This window comes from Passer domesticus, chromosome 23 (genome assembly GCF_036417665.1).
Source record: "Passer domesticus isolate bPasDom1 chromosome 23, bPasDom1.hap1, whole genome shotgun sequence".
Lineage (NCBI taxonomy): Eukaryota > Metazoa > Chordata > Aves > Passeriformes > Passeridae > Passer > Passer domesticus.
In genome coordinates, this window is record NC_087496.1 from 1,780,399 (window position 1) to 1,802,438 (window position 22,040).

Genomic DNA, 22,040 nt, shown 5'->3' on the forward strand with positions numbered 1-22,040 from the left:
GGCTTAGACGTGCCAGGCACTGCAGGGCTGGGAACAGGCAGGGTCCATTCCTGCACAGCAGGACAAAGGGAGAGACAGGAGGGAAGAGGTGCAAAGTCACCCTGCTTCAAGGAATGGCTTTCAGGTGAACACCCAGGACATGGAGGGGTTTGCTTTACTAAAATGAAAACTCTGCCTGCCATGATATGGATTAACCCCACAGAGCGAGACTGGGAATGCTGAAGGTTTGCTAAGAGCTCTGAATCCCAATGAGGGGGTGGCTCGAGCCACCCCAAACCCCACACTCAGAGTCTCCCCAAACCCCACACTCAGTGTCTCCCCAAATCCCACACTCAATATCTCCCCAAACCCCACACCCAATGTCTCCCCAAATCCCACACTCAGAGTCTCCCCAAACTCCACACTCAATGTCTCCCCAAACCCCACACTCAGAGTCTCCCCAAACCCCACACTCAATGTCTCCCCAAACCCCCCACTTGATGTCTTCTCAAATCCCACCCCAATGTCTCCCCAATCCCCACACTCAATGTCTCCCCAAACCCCACACTCAATCTCCCCAAACCCCACACTCAATGTCTCCCCAATCCCCACATTCAGAGTCTCCCCAAACCCCACACTTGATGTCTCCCCAAACCCCACACTCAGAGTCTCCCCAAATCCCACACTCAGTCTCCCCAAATCCCACACTCTCCCCAAACCCCACACTCAAAGTCTCCTCACCTGCAGCTCCTTTGCCTTCCCCTCATAGCTCTAACAAAGGGATAACACAGCATTTCTATATAATAACATTTATTGCTGCAGCCACAGAGAAAGAGCATTTCTGAGTGCTCTAGGAGCCATATGTGGGCAGCACAGATTTGTCTCCATAAGGGTAATTCCAAGAGTGCTGCAGGAGAGAAAACTGAGGAATTAGGAACAAAAAAAAATGGGGAGAAAAAGAAACCCTTCCTCTGTCATCAAAGATTGAGGTGGAATGTCATGTCTTGAGGACAGAATACCTGAAGTCTGGAGAGAAAAGGCTTCATGTAATGGAAGTATCCATGGGCACAAAGGAAACCCTCAGCATCCAGCTGTTCTTGTGGAATATTTGTCAAAGCTAACGTTGCATTCAAATAAAACCATAACTGTCACTCCAAAAGTGATGCTTCATGTCCAAAAACTTCTGCTCCAGGATGCAAGTGCTGGGATTTGGGGTTGGACATGTGCCCAGGACTTGCTCAGAGCAGGAAACAGAGTCTGTTTTTCCAAAGACAAAACCCCACAAATCTGCTCAGTGCCCATGTGCCCATCACCACAATTAAAGGGTATCCAGAGAATGAAGAAACCTCCCTGTGTCAATCCCAGTGGCACCAGCCTGCCCCACACCAGCAGCATCACAGCCTAGCATGGAGGGACACACTCCTGCTGTCACCTCTCATCAGCCCCTGCTCCCCAAATGCCCTTTAATTAAGGGTAGTTAAAGACTTTCACTGCTTGGAGCTGATCCCAAGCCTGGGTTTGTTTCTGCAGCAGGAGAAATGGGCAGGGATTTTTGCAGTGAGGAGAAGGAATGAATAGTTAAAAGTGATGCTGCATTAAAGGACACTAATGGACATAAAAATGAAAATAACTCACCCAGGCTCCCCCTTCTGCTCCATGTCCTTCTGGCTCTGCCAGCCTTTGGATAAATAAAATATCAGGCTCTGCCCTGCACACAGAGCTGGGAGAGGCAGAAACACCACTGGGGGCACTTCCCAGCCCTTCCCTTCATGGTCAGCCAATCCCAGATATTGACAAATCCACTGGTTATTGGTTAATAATGAGCAATGTCCGTTAATGGCAGGGGCTGTGCTTTCTTGCACTTCCTTAGTGTCAGGAGGCATTTCACAGGTCTCCGTGGGACAGGGACACTCCTGGTCCTGCTTTTGGGGACATGTCCTGGCTGCCTCTCACCTTTAGGTGTTGTGTCGTTGAAGCTGTGGATGCTCCATCCCTGGAAGTGTCCAAGGCCAAGTTGGATGGAGCTCTGAGCAGCCTGGGCTAGAGGAAGGGATCCCTGCCCAGGGCAGGGGTGGAACTGAGGGGATTCAAGGTCCCTTTCAATCCAAGCCATTCCATGATTCTATAATCCTATGATTCTATGATTCTATGATTATTTTATGGCTCCATGATTCCATAATTCTGTAATTAAGTCATTCCATGATTCCATAATTCAATGATTCCATGACTCCATGACTCCATGATCCCATGACTCCCTGATCCCATGATTCTATAATGGGATTCCATGATTCCGTGGTTCTGCAGGCCAAGCCACTGTAAAGGTGTCATGGAGGTGGCCAGAGCCCTTGGGAAATTGGGGTCATCCTTCTCCATGGTCAAGAAATTCCAGTCTTCTACTGGAATGGGACAAAATTCTGGCTTCATGCTTCAGTGAAGCTCAGGGAAGGACAAGTGACCTCATGGGAGGGGATGGAGATGAGGAAAGGGATAGGATGTCTCATTATGGGGCATTTTGCCCTCTAAGGAGCTGCCTGGAAGGAAATCTCTAGACATCTCAATGCCTCTGGCTGGGAAAGGAGATGTGGGACAAACCTCTTCATTCAGGGCTTTAATTCCTGGGGCCCAATTCCAGCCTGATTTCCAGAGACACAGACCACTCCCAAAAATATCTTTCCTGAGGAAAGGAGTGGAGAAGGTGCTCCAGAGGCTGTGTGGAGAGGAAGGCAGCGCTGCAAGCCCAACCTTCACTAGACATGAGAGTCTCCCCTCCAGAAGGAGCTGTGAGCCCAGGGGAGCTCCTGGAGGGGCTCAAACAACCATAAATCCCAAAATCTAGGGACTCCGTGCTGAGCAGTGACAGCAGCTCACAGCTGGCTGCTCCCAGATGAATTCTGGGGCTGGGGGCCTTGGCCAGCAGGGAAACATTCCCATCCAGGAGCTCCATGGGCTCTCTAGGCAGCAGCCAGGAGCCACCTGCCTACAGCAGCTGGAATATGGAGTGAGCTGGAGCAAGGGCTGTGCGTGCAGAGGAACATCTCATCCCTGGAACTGCCAAGCTGCTCACAGAACAGATGGCTCCAGGTTAAATGTGAATTGCAAACCTAAAAAATAAAAATGGTGTTTGTGCCCTTCCCGGCACCTTTATGATATATAAAGATACAGCAAGTGGTTTTATTTCCTTCGGAGGAAACGTGGTTGGGGTTTTTTATTTTTTCTTGGGTTTGGGGATTATTTTTTTTTTTTTGCCTGCTATTAGGGAAAACAAGGCAGGGGTTTTTTTTCCTGCTGGGAGCTGAGCTGGATTTTAGGGGTATTTCAGCTCTGGGAAGGGGCAAAGCTTAGGGAAATGCTAAAGCTGTAATGCAATAAATTGCATGAAACCTGGAAATAATACAAGTTCTCCCTGCAGAAGACCAAAGGAGAGGTGGGAGGAGAGGTGGGAGGATGTAACAAGCTCAGACTGGGACTGGTGCAGGGAAAAGTCGTTGGCATCTCCATGAGAACTCCCAAAGTCAGTTTGTGTCAGGCAAAGGATAAAAGGGTCCTCTCCTCCTTCAGCTGGGTGTCACGGCGCAGTTAAGGTGGCATGTCACAAAAGTTACCTCTCCCAGCCATGGAGTTTGTCCCTGGCTCTGATTTATTCTCCTGGAGTGGAATTAGCCAGGAAATCATTTGGAAACACTGTGTTTTACTATGGCTTGGCTTGAGGCAAGACAGAGGTAAAACCACCCCTTCAGCCCTGCTTTCCCCTTCCTCAGGGCAGATTTATTCCCTGTACCAATCACTCAGTGCCTTATCCAAACAACAGCTTTAAACACAGGTGGGACAACTAAATGGAAAAATAAGATTGTGGTTATTTCATAATCTTTCATTAATGCAACACTCGCTATTCAGACAGAGACAAAAGAGGCTGTGCGTCTTTTTGGAAAATAAATCTCCCACTGCTTATTTTTTCCCCCATGTAGCGAGGAAAAATATATTATTCATATGGAGACAAGGACCAGCTGAAGGACTTGCAGCTGAGGCTGTGGCTGGAGCAGCAGGAGTTGTGCCTGGCAGGTTTGGAGCTGGGGATGCTGCGAGGGAAAATCAGCACCAGGGTAAGCAGGGAGACAAAACCCATCGTGGCTCACCCACGTGGCAATTTCCTCCTGCAGCCAGGGAAACGGAGCCTTTGGGCTTGGCTTTGTCAATTAATTCCACTCCTGGTTCACCTTTTGGAGAGAAGAAAAAGAGGGGAAAAAGCTTTTCAGAGCTTTCAAAAATAGCTCAGCAAAATGTTTTGGCATTTGTGAAACAAAGCCTTTCACTTCAGAGGTATCGGCATGAGCAGCTCAGCGTTTTTCAAAGGTTTGCTGCTCTTTAATTCTTTTTTAACCTGAAATTATTCATCTCATTAACATAATCCTGAATTCACACTGCTCTGGTCCTCCTCAAACATCATTTCCAGCAGATGCACAAATTGATCACAAACCCCCTTCAGAGTGGATTGACCCTGAGGCCGTGGTTTTTCCAGATTCACACCTCATTCCAAATTCTCCCATCAGGAAATCCATCTGTGACCTGGTGCTGAGGACTGCAGCTCCATGACAAACCCACCTGGGGTTCTCCACATGCCCTGGAGGGCTTGCAACAGCTCCGGGCAGCTTCCAGCTGTGAGAAGGATGAGTGAGGGGATTCACCTGAGCTGTAACAGAACCATGGGAGGGGCTTGGTTTACTGGGATAAATTCTGAGGAAGTTCTGCTGGAGTTGTGTAACATAAAGACAACGTGTGGTTGCTTCTGTCGCAGATATAAATATGTACAGGTAGGATCCATCTCCATTTGGGAGCATCCTCATTGCTTTCTGTTCATTCCCATTAACTCTGCATCCCCCCCACCAGTGCCTCCATGGCCCAGAGAAACATCTATGGTCACAGCTGAGTGCACTCCTTCAAACAACACATTCCATCCCTTTGCATCTGGATGTACCTGTGGGAAGATGAGTCTGAGTTTAGAAACTGGGAGATCTCCATAAATCTTCATTTTGGGTGTGAGAATATGGTTTCAAGCATGCATACCCCAAAATCTGTGACTTCAACAAAATGCTTCAGGCAGGGAGGGTCTGGGGGATTTCTTTCCTCTCCAGTTGGTCAAAACCATTTTGTTGTCAGCATAATTCCATGGATTTAATCAGAAATGTGTTGAACAGACTTCCCTAAGTGGTGGAGACACTGAGTGTGGAGGGATTTAAATGACATGTAGATGTGGTTCTTGGGGACTTGGGTTAGAGGTGGCCTTGGCAGTGGGGGGTTAAATGTTGGACCTCATGATCCTGGAGATTTTTTCCAGCCTAATCAATTCTATGATTCTATGAAAAAGCCCTCCAGGGAGGGCAGTGCCAAAGGGCTGATGCAAACTGGCTGCCACTGGAGCTGGAATCAGCATAGGGTGATGCTCATCCCTGCCTGGAGCTGTGGGAATTCGCAGTGGGATAGGCAGCTCACAGGGCAGATCTCTGGGAATGTGAATTTTTCCTAAGAAGCATAATGGATCTTGCCTGGCTTCTTTAGAATCCCCTGCCCCAGGTGCTGGCACCTGGAGTGTTGTGGAGAAGGGAGGCTCCGACTCCAGGCCCATTCTGGAAGGTGCTGAGCATCTCCTTAGCTCAAGGGCTGGATCCTCATTTCCACTCCAGCCTCTCCAGGCTGCAAATGCAGCTCCCAGGGCCCTTTAATGTTCAGAGCAGCTCAAGTGTAAATGAGAATCAGGCCCTCCAGTGCCATCTCTTTTCTTCCAAAGAGGAAAAATCTCCTTGACTACAGGGAGTGAAGTGGGTCAGGATGGTTTGGGGTTGACTCAAACCTCTTCAGTTCTGTGCTGGGTGATGGCTGCCCTTCACTTGAGAGCCGAAATGTTTAAGCTGCTTTTGGAGGCAAGAAGAGTTTGCAAATCCAGGCTCGGCATCCATGCAAGAGAGCAGATGCTCTCCCCACCACACCAGCTTTTCCAGAAAGGTTTCCCAATTTCCCAGAGGTCTCTGAGGAGGAGCAGAGGAGCAGGCAGTGGTCAAGGACAAGGAACTCTTGTGGCCTCCTCTGCCAGAGGAGTGACTTTGCCAGGCGTGCCCGGCACGCGTTCTGCTGCACTGATCTCCTGCATTTTGTGCTCCATTGCTCTGCAAGAGGACAGAGTGTCTGGAGCATGGTGACATCAATCTGGGCACATGGCTGGGGCTCCTGCTGTCAGGGACAGAAAGGTTCTGCAGTGGAAAGGGGATGGATCCGTCCACGGAGTGAATACCTGGGGATGGTGTTCATTAGTGCAAAAGGAGGGGGAGGGAGGCGATTTGGCTGGGATACACAAAAAGGTGTTCATCTGCCAGGGAGTGGGTAATGAGGCTGGACCAAGTTAATATCTGGGGCTGGAACATGTTCAGACGAGAACGTGTCAATGCCTGGGAATGAGGATTTTGGAGATGCGGCTGTCAAGGCTATCCAGGATCTTCAGAAACCCTTGATAAGGTCACTCCACCCTACTGATGATGCTATTGAGGACACCCCCTTCCACAGAGGGTGCCAGCGATGACCCTGCCCCGTGTCCCAGCACTGCCACAGCCCCTGGGTGACTCCTGCCCCCTGACCTGGAGCTGGGATACCTGTAACCTGTAACCACCAACTCTGCTCCCCAGGCAGCCTGGATCCTCCATCCCCACTCCCAAGGCAGCCTGTACTCACCATTCCTGTTCCCAAGGCAGTTTGGATCCTCCATCCCTCTTCCCATGCTCTCATGCTGAGGGAGCCATGGGATGGGATGGGATGGGATGGGATGGGATGGGATGGGATGGGATGGGATGGGATGGGATGGGATGGGATGGGATGGGATGGGATGGGATGGGATGGGATGGGATGGGATGGGAGATGTTGCATTTGCTGATTCATCGCCTCTCCAGCGACGTCAAAGAACCCTCTCAGGAGGGCTCCTCCTCTCAGGAGCTTTTCCTGGCACTTCATCAGAGAAGAGCTTGGCTGTGGCATCTGAAGGACTTCTCAGGTGACGCGCATCCTCCCTGGAATAAAATCCCAGTTAATGCACAGGTGTGGAAAGGACAAGATTCCTTTTGGCACCACATCTCTCAGCATGTGATTGCAGCCTCCTCCCAGGAAGGCTGCACGGACAGGGAATGCCAGTGCTTTGGTGCACAGCCTATTTACTGTCTCCTCACCATTCCCATGTCACTGGAGCCTCCAGCCTCATGCAGGACCCCTGCAGGGTGAGACAGGGTCCTCCCCACCACAGGGACCATGCAGAGATATGTTAAGAGACTTGGCAGGGGTTGCTATGGTTCTCACTTTGATTTTCCAACAGAAATCACCCTAACAACCAACTTCAATCATCACAGGAGAGATCCAGTGTCCTTATCCTCCCTTTACACCAAGGAGAATGTCCCAGACAAATCTGAAATTCAGATTCCTCCCATTTGAATGGTATCTGCCACTATCACTTGTGTAACAGCAGCTTCCAGAGCCTGTGGAAGTGACTCCCTGTGTGCTGGATGCTGCCCACATCCAGCCTTCCATTATTGTCATTGCTATTGTTATGGAATAAATCATTCCTTAAGCTTCTCTCTTTCATTGCAAATTGTCCATGAAACACTTGCAATCTCTATAGAAAGACACCTGGCTTGACAGCCTAAATCAGATCAGTAATCAAATCCTGATCCCAGCCCCTGCTACCTGCTCTGAGTTATTGGGACCACAAGGAGTTGAAAAAAAATCAACAATCTCTGCAGGGAAAAAAAAAATGGATGTAGGAAAGGTTTCTTCCACTTAGAGCTGAGCTGGAGAGATCTGGATCTCTCTCATATTTGTTATTTACTCTTTTTTTCCCTAGATATTTGGGCTCTGGGTCTCAGCAGACCTTACACTCATGATCAGCACCAACCACACCTAGGAATCCCATTGGTGACCAACACAAAATAGGCATGGAGAACAGAGAGCAGGGCCAGCAGGGATGGAATGGGATGGCAGCTTTTAGGCTACTCCTAATCCTGGAAAAAAAGCTCTATAGTGCAAATCCCACAATGTTTTAATGGCTTGCAAAACTTGTCCTGAATAAATTCCTACAATTCCCTGACTGGGTATGGCCTGGGTGCCCCATTTGGTGCCTTGCTTGGGGCATCAAAGAGCCAAAATCTGTCCTCACTGACATATTGTCAATGATTTTTGGCTTTTTTGAGATTTAGGAACTCTTACCCACATATTATAATAAAAGGTTTGTCCCCTCTACCCAGCACAGCTGGAATGTTGTGGATGAAGGACCTCAGGGATCAGAGCAGCTGCAGCTGGGTCTGTGCTGAGCCTCTACCCCTGCAATTGGGCTCCTCTTAGAGATAGACAAAGCTGGGGGCTCCAAACTGCACTTGCACCTCCTTCTAGGACTTTTTGGCTCAAAATATCCCTGCCTGGAGAAACCAGATGTTGTTCCACAGGCTGAGGATGGGGAGAGAACAGTGGTCCCTTCCAAACCAAACTGTGCTGCACCCTTGATGCCCCCCCTTTAATTATTCAGTTGCACCAGAAAATGAATTTTTCTTCATTTTCAAATGCAGCTTCAAGGCTTTGTTTGTAGGATGGGCTTTTTCTGCTGTGTTTGTCCCATTCCCCCAGAGCTTTGCTTGGCAGAGTGGACAGAGCTGCCTGGGCTTGCAGCCTCCACCTTCTCACTGCTCCAAAAAGCAGCTCAGCTCCAGAGAAAGCAAATAGGAGCCTGGAATTTATTTTCTACCCATTTAATCAAGTGCCAGGGAAGGAGTTGGATGTGCTGGCCCCCGATTTCACATTTGTTTCTCTGCCTGACTGAGCACCAAAGCCTCAGCAAAGACTTACAGAAGTCCTTTCACCACAAAGAAAAAGTGGCTCAGAAGTGGTGGAGGGAGATCAAGCACCCAATTTCTTCTTGCTGGAGAACCAGAGTCACTCAGAGAGGTTTGATCCCTGCTCTGGAACAGATATTTCCACCTGCTGGATCCGTGCTGCCTCCCACTGTTCTCCTCACTGCAGCACTTCCCGAGGATTGTGGCTAAATGGGATTTCAGCTCCCCCATCCTTATCACAGCCTGGTGACAGCTGACCAAGCCTCGGGCTGGTTCTTTCTCACTCCTGAAAAACCATGTTCACATTTATATATCTCCTTTTTCCCAGCTGCTGTGGCACTGCCTTGATCCTCTCCTGTTCATTCTTCCTGTTTTTTCTGCCTCGCTTGGCCAGGACCAGGCGTGTTTTAAACACTGCAGTGCTGTCGCAGCCCCTTGAATATGAAAAACCCTCCCAGGACCACCGGGATCTCGCTCAAAACTGGCAGGAGGAGGATTTGACAGCCCCAGGGTCAGGGCACAGCCACTCTGAATTTGCAGGAGAGTATTTACAGGGATACAGGGAGGAGATTATATCCCAATAAGGTCCATAAAAGGAGATAAGGTCCATAAAAGGAGAAACTCTTGACTTGCCCCACACAGCACTTACCCAGCTGTAAAAGATCCTGTCTTTTCTTCTCTCTGCTAGTAATTAAATCACTGGCTTCATGCTCCAAATCCTGGGCTTGGGAAGGCTCAGGCTGTGTCCTGTGAGGGGTTGGGGTGCTGGGGGATTTTGGATGCTCAGACATCAGAGGGTTGCTCTGTGTGCTGATCCTGGAGCTTCATTCCCTCTCCAGCCTCTTCTCTTCACCATGCTCGCACTCATGGAGTGTTTAAACACCCTGAATGTGACAAAAGTGGGGTACAGGACAGGAACTGGGGTCTCAGTGTTGTCCAGTTGGAGCTCCAGGTTTCTATTCCAAGGGCCTGGAGTAACAGGAGGAGGGGGAATGGCTTCCAACTGAAAGAGGGTAGATTTAGATGGCTGTGAGGCTGAGAGGCCCTGGCACAGGGTGCCCAGGAAAGCTGTGGCTGCCCCATCCCTGGGAGCGATCCAGGGCCTCCCATGGGTGGTGCCTTCATCCTTCCATGGGAATCCCTTCCCTCCTCCCCCTCCAGCTCCTTCTCTGCTTGGGTGAGGACAGATACAGAGAGAGATGGAATGGATATGGTGGATATGGATATGGACATTATATGTACATGGATATGGATATGGATATGGATATGGACATGAATATGGATATGGACATGGATATGGATATGGATATGGATATGGATATGGATATGGATATGGATATGGATATGGATATGGATATGGGTATGGACATTATATGGACATGGATATGGATATGGTGGATATGGATATGGTGGATATGGATATGGACATGGACTTGGATATGGATATGGATATGGACATGGATATGGACATGGATATGGATATGGATATGGATATGGATATGGATATGGTGGATATGGACATGGACATGGACTAGGATATGGATGTAGATATGAACATGGACATTATATGAATATGGATATGGACATTGGTATGGATATGGATATGGATATGGACATTGGTATGGATATGGATATGGACATGGACATGGGTATCGATATGGACATGGACATGGATATGGACATTATATGAATATGGATATGGACATTGGTATGGATATGGACTTGGACATGGATATGGATACGGATGTGGTGGATAAGGATATGGACATGGATACACATGGGAAATGAATTTGCAAATAATTCATTAGAAAATTAACTAGTTTCTAATTGTGATAGCGTCAATTATAACATTATTGTCTCACCCTTCACATGAAACTAAAAATGGAATAGAAGTTTTTAAAACCTCTCTCAGCTATCCCATCTCTAAAAAAAAAAAAAAAAACCTAAATCCAACAGATACAGACATGAACGTGGATATTTGTGCTAAGAACATAGATATAGATTTTAGGGATATGGATGATATGCATATGGATGATATAGATATGGATATATAGATAGATACAGATACAGGTATAGCTAGAGATATGGATTACATGGATATAGATACAGATTATATGGATATGGTTATCAGTTACATGGATATGGATGGGAATGATATGGGTGCAGCAACAGATGCAGATCCAGATACAAATAAAATTGATATAGATATAGATTATAAGAAAATAGATATTGATATTGATAAAATTTAAATGGTCACAGACATGGACATGGATGTGCATGCCGAGGATATGGACATAGATTTCATGGATATGGATATATAGACAGATATAGGTGTAGCTACAGGCACAGATTTTATGGATAGAGATACAGGTTGGATGGATATGGATGTAAATTATATGCATATTGATACAAATTATATGGATGTGGTTATGAATGGCATGAAAATAGCTACACATGCAGATGAAGATACAAATATAGATGATACAGATACAAGTATAGATAAAGATAGAGATAAAGATACAGATATAGATACTAGACCAAGGTATAGATATATAGATATAGGTATGGATATAGATATGGATCCAGGCATGACACCATGAGAAAAAGATGCTATTTTGGGCCACTCAGCTCCTGCTCATGGGGAGAAAACCTCACCCCAAGCTAGAAATGAAGGGGAGGGAAGAGGAGGGAAGTGGATCTGTCCCACTGGAAGCTCCTGCAAAAGCCCCTGCTGGGACAAAAGGCATTCGTTACATTAATTGGTGCTGGAGATAGCGCCGAACAAATGAAAGTTATTAAAGGAAGGGAGATGGATGGAGCTCAAGGCATCCGTTTGTTTTGCCAGCGCCAAATTCATTTCCAGAAAAAGCCCTTATCAATTCCCAGGGAATAGTTTGCCCTGTCAGTGCCGAGCGGGTGTTAATGTTCTTTACAGCCCCGTTTGAGCTGCTGCAGTGACACCAATCTAAATAAGGGAGGAAGGAAGGCTTAATCAGCCTGTCACTGACCAGTTATTAACATTTGAGAACAAGGGCATTAAAGGAGAAAATTCTGAGAGGTCAATTTGTACTTGAGGAGAGAAGCCAAAAAGATAAGGAGGAGAGCAGCCACATCCTCCAGGCAGCGGTCACGGTGCCGGCCACGAGAGAGGGATGGATCTGCCTGCCACATGGACACCAGGAGGCACAAAGGACACAGGGATGGCCCAGCCCGCACCCACACTGATGTGTCCCCCCACTGAGGGTCTCCAGCTGCCACCCAGCTCCCCCCATGCCCTTGGCAGAGGTTCCCCCTCCCTCTGTCACTCCGGTCCCTGCGCCCCAGAGCGGCTGCGATTGCTCTGACAGCCCCGTGGGATGAAAGCTGTGTGCTTAGATATGGTTTATCCCTTCCAACCCCTGATGATAATCCGGGATTAGTCCTCCCTGGATATGATTACGTTTTGCCCACTCTCTTTGAAATGACTCCGTTCTGGCCCTTTTTGCTGCTGCTTGTCCCACCAGCCCTCAGGAAAACGGTTTGCCAGGCTCTGATTAAGCCCTGCTCACAGCAAAGTCCCCCCAGGATCCCAAATGACCCAACATGTGTGTCCCTCACGGGCTGCACGGGATCTCATCCCTGCTCCAGAGCTTAGCACCCTCCTCCAAACACCCATCACCCTCATGTCCCCATGGGGACCATGCAGAGACCTGGTGTATATTCCATATATTCACCTTCCATAATACAAAAGCTCCACTGGTGCCTCTGGCCCTCACTTCCCCAGGCAGATGGATCTGTGGATAAACATCACCCAGGCTCCGTTGGGGAGCACAGAGCCATCTGGGAAGACTGTTCCATGTTGGATTTATTCTCTCTCTGTGTTGCTGGGCCCTCAAAGGAGCTGTGTGAGACCTCTCTGGCTGTTTGCAGGAGCAGCAGCAGAGCCAGCAGCTGTCCCTCAAACCATTTCTCCAGGGGAAAGGAAAAGGGAGGGAAATAAAAATTTTAAAATTAAAAAAAAAAGAAAGGAAAATCAAATTTGCAGCAGAGAAGTCAGGAGGGCCAGAATTCCTAGTGTGATTCTTTATTATAAGAGAGGAGAAGATGAATGGAATGGAATGGAATGGAATGGAATGGAATGGAATGGAATGGAATGGAATGGAATGGAATGGAATATTATGTTGGATTGAGATGGGCTGGGTTGGAAGGGAGCTCCAAAGATCATCCACTCCGTCCCCTCTGCAATGGGCAGGGACATTCCTTTTGTTTTGTTTTCAAGCTCAGTGCTCACAGGGAATCTGATTTCCAGGGCCTGGACCCTGGTGGGCCTTGGGATGGCAGTGCCTCTGGTGGGAAACACAAATCCTACCACAACAACCAGTGGAAGGGACTCTTGGCTGGAGGAGATTTGGGACGCAGGATTTCCATTGTGGAGCTGCCTTCAGCCCCCAGCTGTGTCACACAGAGCAGTTCCTGCCATGCACAGATCTCCATCCATGTGATTTGGGGGCTCCAAAGGCTGCAGGGATGCACCCAGGACCAGGCTGTGGATGAGAAGCAGCCATCACACTCCAACCTTTGGGACAGTACCTTGTCCTCCTCATTTATCCCACTTTTCCTTCCTCCCAATGGGGTCCACACAGCCAGGACCCCTCCAAGGCCTGCTGGAAGGTTTTACTGTGTTTCACACCATTTTGCCAGGGTATCCCTCTTTCCCCTTCTCCCCTTATCCCAGATGCCCAGCCCATAATAACCGACCCAGCACCACTAATACAGGGAAAACCATTAAATCTGGGGAAGTGCAAAGGACAGCTGTTAATTTTGATGGAATTTTTCACTGTGGAGCATCCTACCCCTCCGATCCTAGGCTTGGCACAGCCCTGACATCCCTGAAATGGGTTTGGAGACCAAATGAAGATGTTTAGTCCTTAATATCTCACAGGAGGGGAAAAAAATAACACTGAGCCTTCAGTCTTGGTCCTCATTTCTCTGATGGCCCCTCTTGGAAGATTTGAATTCATGAAAGATGGTTTTAATACCCGCTGTGCCTCAGGGAGATTTGTTTGGTGACAGCTCGTGTTAAAGTCAACCCCAATCCCCCTGCCAAATAAACGATACCAAAAGTTGGGCTCCCCTCGCCAGGCTGGGGAGGGCGGTGGGGGAGATGGATGGCTTTTATTATTGCCATTATGTCAATTATTATTATTATTATTTATTGGGCAAATGGAAGGAGGCAAAGCAATTCCTTCTGCCGCTCCCAAGGCCCAACTGGCAGGGCTGGCTGGGGATGATGGAGGAGCAGCACAATAACAGCAAATTATAAATCATTGCCTTTTGTTTGAGACTGAGCGCTGCGAGTCAGGGATGCACCCTCCTTCCACTTCCCAAAAACAGGGGCTGGAGGAAAAGTGGCAGGGCACTGATCCCAAATCCAGCAGGGATGGCGTGGCCACCACACCCCAACTGCCCCCAGCACACGGGGGGTGAAGGAGCCGGGCTTGCCTGGATGAGCTGGCCCAAAGAGCCACTCAAAGTGTGGAATTTGGCTTCCCTTTCCTCATTAGAGCTGATTACACTAATTGACATGTTTGTTTACAATGGGATATATTTTGTTGTCCTTTTGCTTCCCCAACTTTGTTAATTTTTGGAGCTGGAATGATGAGGCTGTTGCCAAAGACTTGGAAAAGGAGCAGATCCCCAGGGAATGACTACGTCCTCCTGCAAGGCAGGGCTGGGATGAGTGAGACTTTTATACCAAGGCCCTTGAACCCAAACCCTTCTATACCAAACACACTTGAACCTTTTCAGCACAGGCACTTCTTTTCCAAAGTGCCCCGAGCCTGTTTAAAAGGATTAACTGCCTTCTAGTGGCCCAGCCACGACTTTCCACAAGGAAATTTCCTTGCACTCCCTGTTTTCCTCCATGGAATTGCATGTCTTGCTCTCACCCCACCATTAGATGTGGCTAGCCCCTGTAAAGCAGAGATGCAGGGATGCTGGAAGCTGGAGGAAAATGGGATACGGTACCCAAATATGGGATATGGTACCCAAATATGGGATACGATACCTAAATATGGGATATGGGGTGTGGTACCCAGAGCAGCCCAGAGATGCTTTTCCCATGCCTTGGATTCAGGCTGCTCTGGGCTGGAGCCCCTCAGCCGAAGCACAGCTGCTGAGCAGCTCAGGTTTTCAGCCTCTGCAGCAGTGAGACAGGAGCGTTCACAGACTTTGATCCTCAAAACTGAAATAAATGATCCCCTCGGATGGAACAGGGACGTGGCAGTGGAGTCCATTTGGGAGCTCTGCCGGCGGGAGCGTGGAAGTGTCCCCAGCCCGCCGGGGCGCGTCGGGAACAGCCACATTACCGCCTCAATCAGCATTAAATTCCCGATCAGCCTGGCTGGGTTCTGAACATCTCCCATCTAAAGGTCGGGCAGATCATCTGCTGTGGAGGCACGGGGAGGGAGCAGCGGGGAAGTGGCACCAGCACGGAGGGAACGAGGGATGCTGCACTGACTGCGGAGCATTCTTGGCTCTGCTTCGGGCTCCTGGTGCTCTCTGAGGGTTGAAAGGAGCAAACCAATTCCTGAGGCATTCCCAAATCAAACACATTCAGAGTTTTTTAAAAAATAAATTTTAAGAAATAATTTTAAAAATCATAGAAACGACAGTGATGCAACAGGAACATGCCACTGTCTGGAGCAGAAAAGTATGATTGAAGTGAGATCTCTTATCTGTACATCTTAGAGGTGAAATTTAAGGCAAAATGGAGCTTATTTTGAGTCAAAAGCTGAAACCTGAAACCATCCAGCAGAAAAGGAGCAGGAACACAGCTCTGCTCCAGCCAGACTCACCCCTCTGCCTTCCTCCTCCTCCTCCTCCCCTGGGAGCATCCAACATCCAGCCTCATACTCCCTCTCCCTGCATCAGACACCCCAAAGCCAACCAGGCCCTCAAACCCCACAGCAAACCAGCCACCAACCTGCCGCCCTACTCCCTCATGCCCTCCATCACCTCTGCAGAACCAGCAGCCCATTCAGCCGCACCCAGCTCCTGCCGGGGATGTGATAACGGGAGGCCCCTTCACAGATTAGTCCCATCGCGCCGCGGCAGCCGGGGAAACCATCAGCAAGGCACTTACAGAATTAGGAGACAGCATTTAATCGCTTTGCTGGTGGCTGAGTGTTATTAAATTCCCCTGAGTTCAGCAACTTCATAGCCCAGCTCTTTTTTTTTTTCCCTGTAAAGCTCAAAGCGAAGCTTTGGTTGGGGTGGTTGGATCCAGCAGTGCCTCATCCGTACTCCAGCCCCATGCTCCAAAGAAAGGCCAAGGCCAGGCAGCTTCATTTAGAAACCAGAAGGGGAAAAGCAGAGCAGGAGCCCAGACTAGAAAAATATTAATATTTAATCACGGCAGGGCAGAGGTCGCCCAGGCAATCGCTGTTTAAATGTTATTGAAACAAAACATTCATATTCCCACTGTAGGGAAAGTTCAGGAGAGCTGTCTTTCTCTAGTCTGCTCTCAGGACTGGCGCCAGGACTAAACCCAGGAGTAAATCCTCCTAGGAGAACTTTTCCCCATGGTGGGATTTGATCCCTGAATAAAAACAGGGGTTCAAATCTGCCTTTTGCAGGAGCCAGTTCTTCATCAGTGTCTTGGTTTGAAAAGTCAGGTGTCTGCTAAGGAAGGCAGGAGCCTCCCCTGAAATGGAAAACGTAAAACCCCTCCCTGTGAATTATTATAATTTTGAAATTAAGGGGCTCTCAGGTAAATATGCAGGAATACGAATAACAGTTCTTTATTAGGGAAGAAAATAAAAATAGAATACAAAAGCAGTAATGCAAGACAACTCTGCCAGAGTCAGAACAGGCCCTGTCCCCCTGTGGGTCAGGGTGGTGGCACAGTCCCATCCCATGGGGCTCAGCCCTCCTGCAGTGCCAGCTGTGCTTCTGCTGGAGCAGGAATCCTGCACAAGGGGGGAGTTTTCCTCTGCAGCTCCAGGGCTGCTGCAGATGGGACTGCTCTTCCTCTGGGAATGCAGGGCAGGAGAAAGCTGCTCCTCTGGGAATGCAGGGGGCAAAGGCTGCTGTGCTGTTCCAGGCTCAGATTGTATCCAGGTAGGAATGCTTGGCTCCTGCCCTGGGCGGAGCATCTCCCCATGGGATGCTGGAATTTGATCAGCCATGCAGGGACACTCAGTGGCCATGGACAGCAGAGATCTCCTGGAGGGAGGATTGGCTGTGGGAGAGATAAAGAAAACTGCCCCATGATCAGAAGATAACTGCCCCAGCTCTGACAGATGGGGATAGAATAAACACCCCTGGACACACCTTGCATTTCCAACCTAAGATAATCAGGGATGACTTTGAGGACTCCTAGATGTCCAGCAAGAAGCTACAAATACACCGAGGAAAAGGGGACAACCCCAGAGAATCTTAGAATCTCAGACTGGTTTGGATTAGAAGGGACCTTAAAGCTCACCCAGTCCCACTCCCTGCCATGGCAGGGACACCTTCCACTATCCCAAGTGGCTCTAAATCCAATCCAGCCTGGCCTTGGACACTCCCAGGGGCTCAGAGTCTCAGGGGCCCACATTTCTATACCAGGTTCTCCGAGGGGGTTGTTGCACACTGGGGATGTACAGAGGCACAGCTTTCATCCCTCTTCCCACCCTCATCCATGCTCTGATGTCCATCTCTTCCTCTGGCTCTCCACAACTCCCTGACAGGACGAGGCAGCTGGGGCGGGTTGGGCTCTGCTCCCAGGGAACAAAGGATGGGACAAGAAGAAAGAGCCTTGAGTTGCACCAGGGAAGGTTTAGATTGGATATTAAGGAAAATTTCTCCATGAAAAGGATTGAAACTGCCCATGGCAGTGGTGGAGTGACATCCCTGGAGGGATTCTAAAGCCATGTGGACATGGCACTTGGGGACATGGGTTAGTGATGGCCTTGGGAGTGCTGGGGAATCAAAGGACTTGATGACTTTTGAGTGCTTTTTCAACCTAAATTATTCCATTATTCTGTTCTATGATTCATGAACCAGGAAGAACTTTCTCCACCCAGCTCTGCTGCAAATACCCTCCACCTTCTCTTCCCTGTCTCCTTATTCAATATAAGACTATCTTTAAAAAAAAAAATTCATGAAGCTATCCATGGCTTTGCTGGCATTTCCCTCCCTCACTGATTTTCAGTGACAACCTGCCCACTCTTCCTGAACCTTGGGAAGCCATACGAAGCCCCATGGATGTGATTTGGAAGGAGTTTCCAGAGGTGGCATCCTAGTCCACGGTTTGGCACTGTGTCTCCAAACGACTCTGCTCAGAATCCTGTGAGGGGTCAAGCCTGGGGCAGCAGCTCCTCAGCACCTGCTTTGACAGGTCGTTAGCACATTTGGTGTCTCACTTCCCTCAAAGCGGGATTTCTTCCCTGAGAATTAATTCCCATTTTTTGCTGCACACAAATCATTAGCCGGGCACTCCAAACAAAGTGCTAACGCTTCCTGTCACCTTCTGCTGCTCTGATTCCCCGGAGCTGCTGCAATCAAGCCCAAGAAAAGCCAATCAATTAAGGCTCAAAGTATCAAGAGCTCATGAACCAGAGTGAAGAACCCAACACATCATTACGGATCCTGTGGTATTCCTGCCTGGAGAACAGATGTGTGGGAAGCAAAGCAGCCCAAGGTCCTTTTCCTTCCCCGCAGCCTCCATCCCAGAGCTCCCACCTGTGTCAAGACATCCGTGTTTTCTCCAGTGCTTCAGGACCAGGAGAGGACACATCCCCCTGCTGGCACCAAGTGGAGGTTGGACCTTCCCTTCTGGACACCTTGAGGGGCTGGATGTGCCCCAGATGACTCCATCATTCCCACTGTTTGTGGGTTCTTTTCCTCTGTAAAGGACTGAAGAGGATTTTCTTCCCCCTTTTGAATGGAATCCCCCCGAACCCTATGAAACACCGCCCACACCAAAAAACAGCCTCTCCAAACAGCTCCAGTCTGAGCCAACCTCTTCCCCTAAAGTTAAACCCAAGCATCTGCATCAAAACACCAAATCCAGAGCTTGCCTGCCCTCAGATTTTAGAACAGAACTCTTGTCTCCATGGAAACCTACACTTTTGATTTTTTTTCTCACTTTTTTCCTCTTATTTTTTTCTTTTTTCTTTTTTTTTTTTTCAGTTCAGAAAGCAGAGTATCAAGGCATGGAGAAATCCAGGGGCTGAGGTGAAAGTGTGAAAGTGCCTGGTTCAGTCCAGGCATTGCAGGAGGGATGCACCTCATTTTTCTGGAGAAGAGCTCTTCCCATCACATACATTTACAAGCTCTTTCCAAGCAGAAGGTTTAGTTAAAGTAAAATATGCTTTTTCCATATTGAATTAGATGTGGGTTCACAGAGAATAGGAATCATAGCTGGGCAGTCCCATGTCAGCATGGGGCAAGCCTGGATTACACCTCTGGGCCTCCAGACTGACTCCATTCAGGGTTTTTGCTGAAAACTCAGCAAAACTTGCTCAAAGACAGGCCAGATTCCCTCCTGGTGAAGGTTTCTTTGTGCCCTTAAAGCAAATCTCCCCTGGACTTGGGCAGATCTGAAAATATCAGGAATGAAGATAACAGGGATGAAGAAATAGTTCCCCTCTCCAAATATTTTTTGTTTCCAGAGCCAGATATCTTTCCAAAGGGCAGAATCCAAATTTTACTTCCAAAGAACATCAGATGCTGGAGCAAGGAGGTGACAGATGAGCCATGGCTGGTCTCACTCAGCACCCTCGAGTGCCCTTCCTCAAGGTCATCCAGCTCATCCTGTGTCTCACATCTCCCTCCAAGCATTTGGCACTTGGGAAAAGACTCCCAGATTTCCATCTGGTGATGGAGAATAACATTTTTAGTAGCAACTGTGCCTGTGGGGCTGCACCTCTTCAGGTGAGACCTGGAGTTACAGCTTCTGTGCATCCTCCATCATTAAGGATAATCCAGTGCCTGGTATCCTTTGGGGCTTTATTTGGTGCTCTCAGGCAAAAGTTTCTATCCACAACACATCCAAGATGCTTTGTCCCATCAGGAACCTGGTTTTGAGGCATTATAATTTAAATTATCCCCATATGTGAGTAGGATACTCACTGGTAGAGATTGTGACCTTTTTGATACCATAGGAGAAATCCTTCCAGCAGCTGTTCCAACATCTGGAACATCTGGAGCTCTCGGGCATGCTCAGCTTCCTTATGCTTGTGCTCCGTTTGGAGTAGATGGCTTTAATAGACACTCACAAGCATCTGGTCCCCAAAGCCCCTGATGTTTTTGAGGCTTAAAGCTGTCCTATGTTAATATCATTATCAATAAGTCTGAAATATAGCTGGACTTCCTAATGACTCCTGATGACCTCCCAAATGGTGGGAGTGAAGTTTAAGGTCAGCCAGAGGAAAAAAAAAAAAAAAGAATGCCAGCTTTTTGCACTTGAGGGGACAAATGGGAACCACAAAATGGTCTCAGACTGTCCCCAGCACCCTGTGCCCCCCAGGCTCTGCTCCACCTGCACAAAATGTTCTGGAGAGTCTCCTCCTCCCTCTGACTTAAGAAGTTTGTCATGGCCCTTTCCTGGCAAGGGATATTTACAGGTGAAGATGCTGGGGGCGTTTAGGTAAGTGGTATTTATAAGTACATCTGCAGGGAAATGTTTACAGGCAAGGTACTCACGGGTAATTATAGATCAATACTTCAAAGCAGAGTAAATAGAGAGGTAAAGGACCTCTGCTGGTGTGCCACAAATAAATATTTAGATATAACAGATGCACATAAGTGTGTGCAGGTTACATGGGCGAGATAAGGAGTGGGATTTAGCTGGAGCCCTTTTCCCGGGAGGCGAGGCTGTGCCATTAGCAGCACATCCATAACTCAGCACCGCCGGCGCGTCCCAGCCGCGCTATCGGATCAGCCCCGCGCTCCATCAAACCTGGCGGCCAAAACAGCTCCAGCAGAGATAGGAGTGCAGAACTGAAGGTCAAAGAAGTCTCTTTTTCCTGTTTAAGAAGGCCTGATGCCTCCCCATCTCAAAAACCATCACAAAACCTGGGACTGGAGCCATGTTATGCCTTTCCAGCTCCCTCTGACTCGTTGGATCCAAATCTCCCTTGACAATCATGCGTCGGTTTGTGTTTGACAAAGTTCAGCCAAGCAACGAGCAGCCTGGAAGGCCCTGAGATCCTGCCGAAATCCCCATCCAATTTATCAAGTCAAAAATTCAGCCGGGTGGGAGCTAAGTGGGATGAAGCTCTGATCAAGGCGAGAGATTAGGGCAGAGCCGGTTACACAAATCACAGCTCTGACTGGGAGGGGGAACAGCAGGGCCAAGGGGAGCTTCTCCAACGCTGGGCAGAGCTGGAGATAAGGGCCTGGTGTTGGTAAATAAAACTGCTGGGGAATCGCGTGTCTGATCAGTGTCCGCTCCCGTCAGGCTGGCAGGAGCTGGCAGCTTTATTTCCAGGCTTTTCCCCAGGAATACTAAGGGCACTCAGAAAGGCAAGAACAAAGCTACAACTTTATTTGAGAGCAAAACAAAAGCAAACAAATGCATACCCAGAAGACCAAGCGTTGAAAGGGAGCGGGAGACGGCTCAGGCAGCATCTGAGGCGGCCCTTGGACACCTCATGACTGTTAAAAAGTTTCCTGAGGAGCAAAGGCTTTTTGTTGGTTGGTTTGTTTGTTTGTTCGCATCAAGAAAACAAAGTGGAAGGATTGCTGATGCCTTTGGTGGTAAATGAAGACAAATACCTCTCGATTGTGGAGATTGCCAGCATGGAAAAAGCTCTGCTTGCATCATTTTGGGAAGAGGCTGAGAATGCTTTCGGGGTCCTCGCCAGGCTGACTTCTCAAAGATGAGCTCCTCACCACAAACCCCAGGGATATCTACACCCTGCAGCTCTCGGGAAGCTGAATGCTGGCATGTGTCCCCTTGAGCGACATCCCTTCTTGTTCCACAGATGTCAAGAGCCTTGGAGAACCCTCCTCCCCTGATACTTTCACAGCCTCAATATTTTGGAAAAAATTGCTGTTTCTCACTTAACTTTGCTCTGTGGCTGCCTTTAAACTATTTGTTCCCATTCTGCCTTTCTCTGACGGCTTAAAGAGCCCTTTAGTATCTGGTATTTTCTCCCTGTGAAGCTACTTAGACATGGTAATCAAGTCACCTCTCTGTCTCCTTTTTAATAAATTAAGCAGATAGAGCACTTTAAA

The 22,040-nt window shown here is 48.6% G+C and overlaps 2 long non-coding RNA genes across 2 annotated transcripts; both read left to right on the top strand.

Annotated features, from left to right (window-relative positions):
- Nucleotides 1–4,561: 4,561 nt before the first annotated feature.
- LOC135285517 (uncharacterized) lies at nt 4,562–6,504 on the top strand. Its single transcript, XR_010350342.1, has 2 exons — nt 4,562–4,787; nt 4,864–6,504. It is a non-coding gene; the product is annotated as an uncharacterized LOC135285517 (long non-coding RNA).
- Nucleotides 6,505–20,221: 13,717 nt separating this feature from the next.
- LOC135285542 (uncharacterized) lies at nt 20,222–21,870 on the top strand. The gene is made up of 2 exons (XR_010350359.1): nt 20,222–20,448; nt 21,262–21,870. It is a non-coding gene; the product is annotated as an uncharacterized LOC135285542 (long non-coding RNA).
- Nucleotides 21,871–22,040: the final 170 nt, after the last annotated feature.